The 12,175-nt window shown below is 44.0% G+C and overlaps 5 non-coding genes across 5 annotated transcripts; all 5 read left to right on the top strand.

The window, feature by feature from the left end:
• Positions 1 to 1,253: 1,253 nt before the first annotated feature.
• TRNAA-UGC (transfer RNA alanine (anticodon UGC)) lies at positions 1,254 to 1,325 on the top strand. Its single transcript has one exon. It is a non-coding gene; the product is annotated as a tRNA-Ala (tRNA).
• A 2,115-nt stretch (positions 1,326 to 3,440) lies between these two features.
• TRNAA-UGC (transfer RNA alanine (anticodon UGC)) lies at positions 3,441 to 3,512 on the top strand. Its single transcript has one exon. It is a non-coding gene; the product is annotated as a tRNA-Ala (tRNA).
• Positions 3,513 to 5,627: 2,115 nt separating this feature from the next.
• Positions 5,628 to 5,699, top strand: TRNAA-UGC (transfer RNA alanine (anticodon UGC)). Its single transcript has one exon. It is a non-coding gene; the product is annotated as a tRNA-Ala (tRNA).
• Positions 5,700 to 7,814: 2,115 nt separating this feature from the next.
• TRNAA-UGC (transfer RNA alanine (anticodon UGC)) lies at positions 7,815 to 7,886 on the top strand. The gene has a single exon. It is a non-coding gene; the product is annotated as a tRNA-Ala (tRNA).
• A 2,113-nt stretch (positions 7,887 to 9,999) lies between these two features.
• On the top strand, positions 10,000 to 10,071 carry TRNAA-UGC (transfer RNA alanine (anticodon UGC)). The gene has a single exon. It is a non-coding gene; the product is annotated as a tRNA-Ala (tRNA).
• Positions 10,072 to 12,175: the final 2,104 nt, after the last annotated feature.

Genomic DNA, 12,175 nt, shown 5'->3' with positions numbered 1-12,175 from the left:
CGCCGGTTCAAATCTGCCGCGGAGGACTTCGCCCTTTAGGTTTCCATCGCCTTCTCTGTTATTAAGACATTATCTTCCCCTCTGATTAAGAAAAAAAAAAATTCCGAGCTCCAAGTAAATGCTGGGACAGAAGGGTAGATGTCTTCTGTTTTCTAATGAAATTGACCACATCCTCATTTCTGAGGGATGTGGGAAGAGAAGTAAACAAGGACCTGCAGATCAGAATTCATTCCAAACCCTTGACTAAATATATGAAGGCACTTGGAAGACTTCCAGTCTCATTGTACCAAAGTAGATGTTTTGTCAGCCGACCCAGCTACTCCTTGCCTACAATGAGAGCGGTCATATATATATATATATATATATATATATATATATGCGAGAGGGAATTTAGAAAGCCACCATCTCCCTAAAACTGAGCAAGATGCGAAGTGGAGTAATAGTTTACAGATTTGGAGAAAATCTGAGATGTTCGTCTTGCCAAAAGGAGCACAGAAATACCCTCTCTGAGGATCAAACTCAGGACTTTCAGATTATGAGACTGACGCACTGCCTACTGCACAGAAGGCTGCACAAACCCTCCCAGAAATACGTCTATACCCCTTGAAGAGGAAAGGAGGCAAAAACGCTTATCTTATCTTGGAATATAAATACGATACGATTGACTCGCTGGATTAAAATCATATGGAGTTATAATGGTGGGAAAATATTTCTTTCCAGTGATTAAACCCACACCCCCTACAATTAGCCATGCGAAAGAGTCAGGGAATACCTTTCACCTCTCTCAGAAAGATCACATGAATTTTTCCCCCACGTAACTGAGAATTTAATGGACTAAAACTCAGAATTAAGGTGCCGTCCTTAGCAATAGATGCATCTGGATCTCAACTCTTTACGTGCTTATGTAACATAGCTGTGTGTCCTGCAGTAAGAGCAAGAGTACCTTAATTCGTCTCAGGACATTTGTAAGCAGCACTCAACCATATTCTTCTTTCATGTAACCTTAACCAGTTGCCTTGAAAACTCTGGCATGTTTAGATCGCATCTAGCTGTTGTATGTGGGGCATTTGTTCATTCTAGAGTGAGCCTTATTCCATAAAATGGTGCTATACAATCCAGATGTAAGTCATGGGGAATCCCACATCTGACACCTTATTTTCTAGTGCCATATGTGGTGAATTTGAGGTACATAGAATTCCAGATTTCCTTCGGTGAAGCAAGGTCAGCCCGCCCCACCCCCACCCCAGGACGTGGGGGATGTAGCTCAGTGGTAGAGCGCATGCTTTGCATGTATGAGGCCCCGGGTTCGATCCCCGGCATCTCCAGCCTTTTGCCAGGCTCATCTTGCCTTTTGGCAGAACCCTAGGCTGTCACCATGGGTCAGGAAGTGAGATGACATGCAGCTGGGGCCAGACCACCGCCGACATTGCCCGGCTCTTGCCTTGGGAAAGCTTGTGAAATGGGGCTATCTCATTTTCGGTCTTTATAGAAAAAAGAATCTTTCTCCCCCAAGAAACCAAAGTGGTGGTTCATCTTGGCAATCTCGGTATAGAAAACGGTCACAGCTGTCTTGGCCATTGATGTGAATTCTTCCTCTAAACCAGAGACTCCTTACAGAAGGTTTAAGAAAAACTGAATGTCTTCTTTATCCCAATCACTTGCGATTGGACCATGATTTTGCTTTTCCCTTTCCATTCACAGAGGCATTAAACATGCATGTTCTTCATGCTCAGTGCGTAGTGATGCATGTCGTAATGCCTCCCCTAACTTTCTGGCCTCTCCTTGACGTTTCCATGCTGTCATACTTTGGTCACAAATGCTTCCAAAGGGCTGTGGACTACCTTTGCCCCATACCCTTTGATCACATTTCCTTTTGTGTAGAATTTCAATTTCTAGGTCCCCTTCTTTCCTTCAAGCCAGCCCAGCACATTAAGGTAGGTAAGCAATCCCCCTTTAAGTTGAAAAGATGTAGCTGAGAAAGCATTCTAGGAAGTGGCCATTTGGAGAGCTAGCCCTAGGTCGTATTCATGAGTTTTCTCATTCCACTGCAGCACCCGCACCCAACTGCGCCACAACCATTATTGAAAGACAGATGAATGCATCACGGAAAGCTTTGCTGTCTCCGCCTTCGGTAGCTCAGTTGATAGAGCGGCCGAGAGTAGTGCAAAAACAGTAACCCTTAATTCGCCGGTTCAAATCTGCCGCGGAGGACTTCGCCCTTTAGGTTTCCATCGCCTTCTCTGTTATTAAGACATTATCTTCCCCTCTGATTAAGAAAAAAAAAAATTCCGAGCTCCAAGTAAATGCTGGGACAGAAGGGTAGATGTCTTCTGTTTTCTAATGAAATTGACCACATCCTCATTTCTGAGGGATGTGGGAAGAGAAGTAAACAAGGACCTGCAGATCAGAATTCATTCCAAACCCTTGACTAAATATATGAAGGCACTTGGAAGACTTCCAGTCTCATTGTACCAAAGTAGATGTTTTGTCAGCCGACCCAGCTACTCCTTGCCTACAATGAGAGCGGTCATATATATATATATATATATATATATATATATATATGCGAGAGGGAATTTAGAAAGCCACCATCTCCCTAAAACTGAGCAAGATGCGAAGTGGAGTAATAGTTTACAGATTTGGAGAAAATCTGAGATGTTCGTCTTGCCAAAAGGAGCACAGAAATACCCTCTCTGAGGATCAAACTCAGGACTTTCAGATTATGAGACTGACGCACTGCCTACTGCACAGAAGGCTGCACAAACCCTCCCAGAAATACGTCTATACCCCTTGAAGAGGAAAGGAGGCAAAAACGCTTATCTTATCTTGGAATATAAATACGATACGATTGACTCGCTGGATTAAAATCATATGGAGTTATAATGGTGGGAAAATATTTCTTTCCAGTGATTAAACCCACACCCCCTACAATTAGCCATGCGAAAGAGTCAGGGAATACCTTTCACCTCTCTCAGAAAGATCACATGAATTTTTCCCCCACGTAACTGAGAATTTAATGGACTAAAACTCAGAATTAAGGTGCCGTCCTTAGCAATAGATGCATCTGGATCTCAACTCTTTACGTGCTTATGTAACATAGCTGTGTGTCCTGCAGTAAGAGCAAGAGTACCTTAATTCGTCTCAGGACATTTGTAAGCAGCACTCAACCATATTCTTCTTTCATGTAACCTTAACCAGTTGCCTTGAAAACTCTGGCATGTTTAGATCGCATCTAGCTGTTGTATGTGGGGCATTTGTTCATTCTAGAGTGAGCCTTATTCCATAAAATGGTGCTATACAATCCAGATGTAAGTCATGGGGAATCCCACATCTGACACCTTATTTTCTAGTGCCATATGTGGTGAATTTGAGGTACATAGAATTCCAGATTTCCTTCGGTGAAGCAAGGTCAGCCCGCCCCACCCCCACCCCAGGACGTGGGGGATGTAGCTCAGTGGTAGAGCGCATGCTTTGCATGTATGAGGCCCCGGGTTCGATCCCCGGCATCTCCAGCCTTTTGCCAGGCTCATCTTGCCTTTTGGCAGAACCCTAGGCTGTCACCATGGGTCAGGAAGTGAGATGACATGCAGCTGGGGCCAGACCACCGCCGACATTGCCCGGCTCTTGCCTTGGGAAAGCTTGTGAAATGGGGCTATCTCATTTTCGGTCTTTATAGAAAAAAGAATCTTTCTCCCCCAAGAAACCAAAGTGGTGGTTCATCTTGGCAATCTCGGTATAGAAAACGGTCACAGCTGTCTTGGCCATTGATGTGAATTCTTCCTCTAAACCAGAGACTCCTTACAGAAGGTTTAAGAAAAACTGAATGTCTTCTTTATCCCAATCACTTGCGATTGGACCATGATTTTGCTTTTCCCTTTCCATTCACAGAGGCATTAAACATGCATGTTCTTCATGCTCAGTGCGTAGTGATGCATGTCGTAATGCCTCCCCTAACTTTCTGGCCTCTCCTTGACGTTTCCATGCTGTCATACTTTGGTCACAAATGCTTCCAAAGGGCTGTGGACTACCTTTGCCCCATACCCTTTGATCACATTTCCTTTTGTGTAGAATTTCAATTTCTAGGTCCCCTTCTTTCCTTCAAGCCAGCCCAGCACATTAAGGTAGGTAAGCAATCCCCCTTTAAGTTGAAAAGATGTAGCTGAGAAAGCATTCTAGGAAGTGGCCATTTGGAGAGCTAGCCCTAGGTCGTATTCATGAGTTTTCTCATTCCACTGCAGCACCCGCACCCAACTGCGCCACAACCATTATTGAAAGACAGATGAATGCATCACGGAAAGCTTTGCTGTCTCCGCCTTCGGTAGCTCAGTTGATAGAGCGGCCGAGAGTAGTGCAAAAACAGTAACCCTTAATTCGCCGGTTCAAATCTGCCGCGGAGGACTTCGCCCTTTAGGTTTCCATCGCCTTCTCTGTTATTAAGACATTATCTTCCCCTCTGATTAAGAAAAAAAAAAATTCCGAGCTCCAAGTAAATGCTGGGACAGAAGGGTAGATGTCTTCTGTTTTCTAATGAAATTGACCACATCCTCATTTCTGAGGGATGTGGGAAGAGAAGTAAACAAGGACCTGCAGATCAGAATTCATTCCAAACCCTTGACTAAATATATGAAGGCACTTGGAAGACTTCCAGTCTCATTGTACCAAAGTAGATGTTTTGTCAGCCGACCCAGCTACTCCTTGCCTACAATGAGAGCGGTCATATATATATATATATATATATATATATATATATATGCGAGAGGGAATTTAGAAAGCCACCATCTCCCTAAAACTGAGCAAGATGCGAAGTGGAGTAATAGTTTACAGATTTGGAGAAAATCTGAGATGTTCGTCTTGCCAAAAGGAGCACAGAAATACCCTCTCTGAGGATCAAACTCAGGACTTTCAGATTATGAGACTGACGCACTGCCTACTGCACAGAAGGCTGCACAAACCCTCCCAGAAATACGTCTATACCCCTTGAAGAGGAAAGGAGGCAAAAACGCTTATCTTATCTTGGAATATAAATACGATACGATTGACTCGCTGGATTAAAATCATATGGAGTTATAATGGTGGGAAAATATTTCTTTCCAGTGATTAAACCCACACCCCCTACAATTAGCCATGCGAAAGAGTCAGGGAATACCTTTCACCTCTCTCAGAAAGATCACATGAATTTTTCCCCCACGTAACTGAGAATTTAATGGACTAAAACTCAGAATTAAGGTGCCGTCCTTAGCAATAGATGCATCTGGATCTCAACTCTTTACGTGCTTATGTAACATAGCTGTGTGTCCTGCAGTAAGAGCAAGAGTACCTTAATTCGTCTCAGGACATTTGTAAGCAGCACTCAACCATATTCTTCTTTCATGTAACCTTAACCAGTTGCCTTGAAAACTCTGGCATGTTTAGATCGCATCTAGCTGTTGTATGTGGGGCATTTGTTCATTCTAGAGTGAGCCTTATTCCATAAAATGGTGCTATACAATCCAGATGTAAGTCATGGGGAATCCCACATCTGACACCTTATTTTCTAGTGCCATATGTGGTGAATTTGAGGTACATAGAATTCCAGATTTCCTTCGGTGAAGCAAGGTCAGCCCGCCCCACCCCCACCCCAGGACGTGGGGGATGTAGCTCAGTGGTAGAGCGCATGCTTTGCATGTATGAGGCCCCGGGTTCGATCCCCGGCATCTCCAGCCTTTTGCCAGGCTCATCTTGCCTTTTGGCAGAACCCTAGGCTGTCACCATGGGTCAGGAAGTGAGATGACATGCAGCTGGGGCCAGACCACCGCCGACATTGCCCGGCTCTTGCCTTGGGAAAGCTTGTGAAATGGGGCTATCTCATTTTCGGTCTTTATAGAAAAAAGAATCTTTCTCCCCCAAGAAACCAAAGTGGTGGTTCATCTTGGCAATCTCGGTATAGAAAACGGTCACAGCTGTCTTGGCCATTGATGTGAATTCTTCCTCTAAACCAGAGACTCCTTACAGAAGGTTTAAGAAAAACTGAATGTCTTCTTTATCCCAATCACTTGCGATTGGACCATGATTTTGCTTTTCCCTTTCCATTCACAGAGGCATTAAACATGCATGTTCTTCATGCTCAGTGCGTAGTGATGCATGTCGTAATGCCTCCCCTAACTTTCTGGCCTCTCCTTGACGTTTCCATGCTGTCATACTTTGGTCACAAATGCTTCCAAAGGGCTGTGGACTACCTTTGCCCCATACCCTTTGATCACATTTCCTTTTGTGTAGAATTTCAATTTCTAGGTCCCCTTCTTTCCTTCAAGCCAGCCCAGCACATTAAGGTAGGTAAGCAATCCCCCTTTAAGTTGAAAAGATGTAGCTGAGAAAGCATTCTAGGAAGTGGCCATTTGGAGAGCTAGCCCTAGGTCGTATTCATGAGTTTTCTCATTCCACTGCAGCACCCGCACCCAACTGCGCCACAACCATTATTGAAAGACAGATGAATGCATCACGGAAAGCTTTGCTGTCTCCGCCTTCGGTAGCTCAGTTGATAGAGCGGCCGAGAGTAGTGCAAAAACAGTAACCCTTAATTCGCCGGTTCAAATCTGCCGCGGAGGACTTCGCCCTTTAGGTTTCCATCGCCTTCTCTGTTATTAAGACATTATCTTCCCCTCTGATTAAGAAAAAAAAAAATTCCGAGCTCCAAGTAAATGCTGGGACAGAAGGGTAGATGTCTTCTGTTTTCTAATGAAATTGACCACATCCTCATTTCTGAGGGATGTGGGAAGAGAAGTAAACAAGGACCTGCAGATCAGAATTCATTCCAAACCCTTGACTAAATATATGAAGGCACTTGGAAGACTTCCAGTCTCATTGTACCAAAGTAGATGTTTTGTCAGCCGACCCAGCTACTCCTTGCCTACAATGAGAGCGGTCATATATATATATATATATATATATATATATATATATGCGAGAGGGAATTTAGAAAGCCACCATCTCCCTAAAACTGAGCAAGATGCGAAGTGGAGTAATAGTTTACAGATTTGGAGAAAATCTGAGATGTTCGTCTTGCCAAAAGGAGCACAGAAATACCCTCTCTGAGGATCAAACTCAGGACTTTCAGATTATGAGACTGACGCACTGCCTACTGCACAGAAGGCTGCACAAACCCTCCCAGAAATACGTCTATACCCCTTGAAGAGGAAAGGAGGCAAAAACGCTTATCTTATCTTGGAATATAAATACGATACGATTGACTCGCTGGATTAAAATCATATGGAGTTATAATGGTGGGAAAATATTTCTTTCCAGTGATTAAACCCACACCCCCTACAATTAGCCATGCGAAAGAGTCAGGGAATACCTTTCACCTCTCTCAGAAAGATCACATGAATTTTTCCCCCACGTAACTGAGAATTTAATGGACTAAAACTCAGAATTAAGGTGCCGTCCTTAGCAATAGATGCATCTGGATCTCAACTCTTTACGTGCTTATGTAACATAGCTGTGTGTCCTGCAGTAAGAGCAAGAGTACCTTAATTCGTCTCAGGACATTTGTAAGCAGCACTCAACCATATTCTTCTTTCATGTAACCTTAACCAGTTGCCTTGAAAACTCTGGCATGTTTAGATCGCATCTAGCTGTTGTATGTGGGGCATTTGTTCATTCTAGAGTGAGCCTTATTCCATAAAATGGTGCTATACAATCCAGATGTAAGTCATGGGGAATCCCACATCTGACACCTTATTTTCTAGTGCCATATGTGGTGAATTTGAGGTACATAGAATTCCAGATTTCCTTCGGTGAAGCAAGGTCAGCCCGCCCCACCCCCACCCCAGGACGTGGGGGATGTAGCTCAGTGGTAGAGCGCATGCTTTGCATGTATGAGGCCCCGGGTTCGATCCCCGGCATCTCCAGCCTTTTGCCAGGCTCATCTTGCCTTTTGGCAGAACCCTAGGCTGTCACCATGGGTCAGGAAGTGAGATGACATGCAGCTGGGGCCAGACCACCGCCGACATTGCCCGGCTCTTGCCTTGGGAAAGCTTGTGAAATGGGGCTATCTCATTTTCGGTCTTTATAGAAAAAAGAATCTTTCTCCCCCAAGAAACCAAAGTGGTGGTTCATCTTGGCAATCTCGGTATAGAAAACGGTCACAGCTGTCTTGGCCATTGATGTGAATTCTTCCTCTAAACCAGAGACTCCTTACAGAAGGTTTAAGAAAAACTGAATGTCTTCTTTATCCCAATCACTTGCGATTGGACCATGATTTTGCTTTTCCCTTTCCATTCACAGAGGCATTAAACATGCATGTTCTTCATGCTCAGTGCGTAGTGATGCATGTCGTAATGCCTCCCCTAACTTTCTGGCCTCTCCTTGACGTTTCCATGCTGTCATACTTTGGTCACAAATGCTTCCAAAGGGCTGTGGACTACCTTTGCCCCATACCCTTTGATCACATTTCCTTTTGTGTAGAATTTCAATTTCTAGGTCCCCTTCTTTCCTTCAAGCCAGCCCAGCACATTAAGGTAGGTAAGCAATCCCCCTTTAAGTTGAAAAGATGTAGCTGAGAAAGCATTCTAGGAAGTGGCCATTTGGAGAGCTAGCCCTAGGTCGTATTCATGAGTTTTCTCATTCCACTGCAGCACCCGCACCCAACTGCGCCACAACCATTATTGAAAGACAGATGAATGCATCACGGAAAGCTTTGCTGTCTCCGCCTTCGGTAGCTCAGTTGATAGAGCGGCCGAGAGTAGTGCAAAAACAGTAACCCTTAATTCGCCGGTTCAAATCTGCCGCGGAGGACTTCGCCCTTTAGGTTTCCATCGCCTTCTCTGTTATTAAGACATTATCTTCCCCTCTGATTAAGAAAAAAAAAAATTCCGAGCTCCAAGTAAATGCTGGGACAGAAGGGTAGATGTCTTCTGTTTTCTAATGAAATTGACCACATCCTCATTTCTGAGGGATGTGGGAAGAGAAGTAAACAAGGACCTGCAGATCAGAATTCATTCCAAACCCTTGACTAAATATATGAAGGCACTTGGAAGACTTCCAGTCTCATTGTACCAAAGTAGATGTTTTGTCAGCCGACCCAGCTACTCCTTGCCTACAATGAGAGCGGTCATATATATATATATATATATATATATATATATATGCGAGAGGGAATTTAGAAAGCCACCATCTCCCTAAAACTGAGCAAGATGCGAAGTGGAGTAATAGTTTACAGATTTGGAGAAAATCTGAGATGTTCGTCTTGCCAAAAGGAGCACAGAAATACCCTCTCTGAGGATCAAACTCAGGACTTTCAGATTATGAGACTGACGCACTGCCTACTGCACAGAAGGCTGCACAAACCCTCCCAGAAATACGTCTATACCCCTTGAAGAGGAAAGGAGGCAAAAACGCTTATCTTATCTTGGAATATAAATACGATACGATTGACTCGCTGGATTAAAATCATATGGAGTTATAATGGTGGGAAAATATTTCTTTCCAGTGATTAAACCCACACCCCCTACAATTAGCCATGCGAAAGAGTCAGGGAATACCTTTCACCTCTCTCAGAAAGATCACATGAATTTTTCCCCCACGTAACTGAGAATTTAATGGACTAAAACTCAGAATTAAGGTGCCGTCCTTAGCAATAGATGCATCTGGATCTCAACTCTTTACGTGCTTATGTAACATAGCTGTGTGTCCTGCAGTAAGAGCAAGAGTACCTTAATTCGTCTCAGGACATTTGTAAGCAGCACTCAACCATATTCTTCTTTCATGTAACCTTAACCAGTTGCCTTGAAAACTCTGGCATGTTTAGATCGCATCTAGCTGTTGTATGTGGGGCATTTGTTCATTCTAGAGTGAGCCTTATTCCATAAAATGGTGCTATACAATCCAGATGTAAGTCATGGGGAATCCCACATCTGACACCTTATTTTCTAGTGCCATATGTGGTGAATTTGAGGTACATAGAATTCCAGATTTCCTTCGGTGAAGCAAGGTCAGCCCGCCCCACCCCCACCCCAGGACGTGGGGGATGTAGCTCAGTGGTAGAGCGCATGCTTTGCATGTATGAGGCCCCGGGTTCGATCCCCGGCATCTCCAGCCTTTTGCCAGGCTCATCTTGCCTTTTGGCAGAACCCTAGGCTGTCACCATGGGTCAGGAAGTGAGATGACATGCAGCTGGGGCCAGACCACCGCCGACATTGCCCGGCTCTTGCCTTGGGAAAGCTTGTGAAATGGGGCTATCTCATTTTCGGTCTTTATAGAAAAAAGAATCTTTCTCCCCCAAGAAACCAAAGTGGTGGTTCATCTTGGCAATCTCGGTATAGAAAACGGTCACAGCTGTCTTGGCCATTGATGTGAATTCTTCCTCTAAACCAGAGACTCCTTACAGAAGGTTTAAGAAAAACTGAATGTCTTCTTTATCCCAATCACTTGCGATTGGACCATGATTTTGCTTTTCCCTTTCCATTCACAGAGGCATTAAACATGCATGTTCTTCATGCTCAGTGCGTAGTGATGCATGTCGTAATGCCTCCCCTAACTTTCTGGCCTCTCCTTGACGTTTCCATGCTGTCATACTTTGGTCACAAATGCTTCCAAAGGGCTGTGGACTACCTTTGCCCCATACCCTTTGATCACATTTCCTTTTGTGTAGAATTTCAATTTCTAGGTCCCCTTCTTTCCTTCAAGCCAGCCCAGCACATTAAGGTAGGTAAGCAATCCCCCTTTAAGTTGAAAAGATGTAGCTGAGAAAGCATTCTAGGAAGTGGCCATTTGGAGAGCTAGCCCTAGGTCGTATTCATGAGTTTTCTCATTCCACTGCAGCACCCGCACCCAACTGCGCCACAACCATTATTGAAAGACAGATGAATGCATCACGGAAAGCTTTGCTGTCTCCGCCTTCGGTAGCTCAGTTGATAGAGCGGCCGAGAGTAGTGCAAAAACAGTAACCCTTAATTCGCCGGTTCAAATCTGCCGCGGAGGACTTCGCCCTTTAGGTTTCCATCGCCTTCTCTGTTATTAAGACATTATCTTCCCCTCTGATTAAGAAAAAAAAAAATTCCGAGCTCCAAGTAAATGCTGGGACAGAAGGGTAGATGTCTTCTGTTTTCTAATGAAATTGACCACATCCTCATTTCTGAGGGATGTGGGAAGAGAAGTAAACAAGGACCTGCAGATCAGAATTCATTCCAAACCCTTGACTAAATATATGAAGGCACTTGGAAGACTTCCAGTCTCATTGTACCAAAGTAGATGTTTTGTCAGCCGACCCAGCTACTCCTTGCCTACAATGAGAGCGGTCATATATATATATATATATATATATATATATATATATGCGAGAGGGAATTTAGAAAGCCACCATCTCCCTAAAACTGAGCAAGATGCGAAGTGGAGTAATAGTTTACAGATTTGGAGAAAATCTGAGATGTTCGTCTTGCCAAAAGGAGCACAGAAATACCCTCTCTGAGGATCAAACTCAGGACTTTCAGATTATGAGACTGACGCACTGCCTACTGCACAGAAGGCTGCACAAACCCTCCCAGAAATACGTCTATACCCCTTGAAGAGGAAAGGAGGCAAAAACGCTTATCTTATCTTGGAATATAAATACGATACGATTGACTCGCTGGATTAAAATCATATGGAGTTATAATGGTGGGAAAATATTTCTTTCCAGTGATTAAACCCACACCCCCTACAATTAGCCATGCGAAAGAGTCAGGGAATACCTTTCACCTCTCTCAGAAAGATCACATGAATTTTTCCCCCACGTAACTGAGAATTTAATGGACTAAAACTCAGAATTAAGGTGCCGTCCTTAGCAATAGATGCATCTGGATCTCAACTCTTTACGTGCTTATGTAACATAGCTGTGTGTCCTGCAGTAAGAGCAAGAGTACCTTAATTCGTCTCAGGACATTTGTAAGCAGCACTCAACCATATTCTTCTTTCATGTAACCTTAACCAGTTGCCTTGAAAACTCTGGCATGTTTAGATCGCATCTAGCTGTTGTATGTGGGGCATTTGTTCATTCTAGAGTGAGCCTTATTCCATAAAATGGTGCTATACAATCCAGATGTAAGTCATGGGGAATCCCACATCTGACACCTTCTTTTCTAGTGCCATATGTGGTGAATTTGAGGTACATAGAATTCCAGATTTCCTTCGGTGAAGCAAGGTCAGCCCGCCCCACCCCCAC

Source organism: Pleurodeles waltl, unplaced genomic scaffold, assembly GCF_031143425.1.
Source record: "Pleurodeles waltl isolate 20211129_DDA unplaced genomic scaffold, aPleWal1.hap1.20221129 scaffold_162, whole genome shotgun sequence".
NCBI lineage: Eukaryota > Metazoa > Chordata > Amphibia > Caudata > Salamandridae > Pleurodeles > Pleurodeles waltl.
Note: the sequence above shows the minus strand (reverse complement) of the source record. Positions and strands in the feature narration are given on the sequence as shown.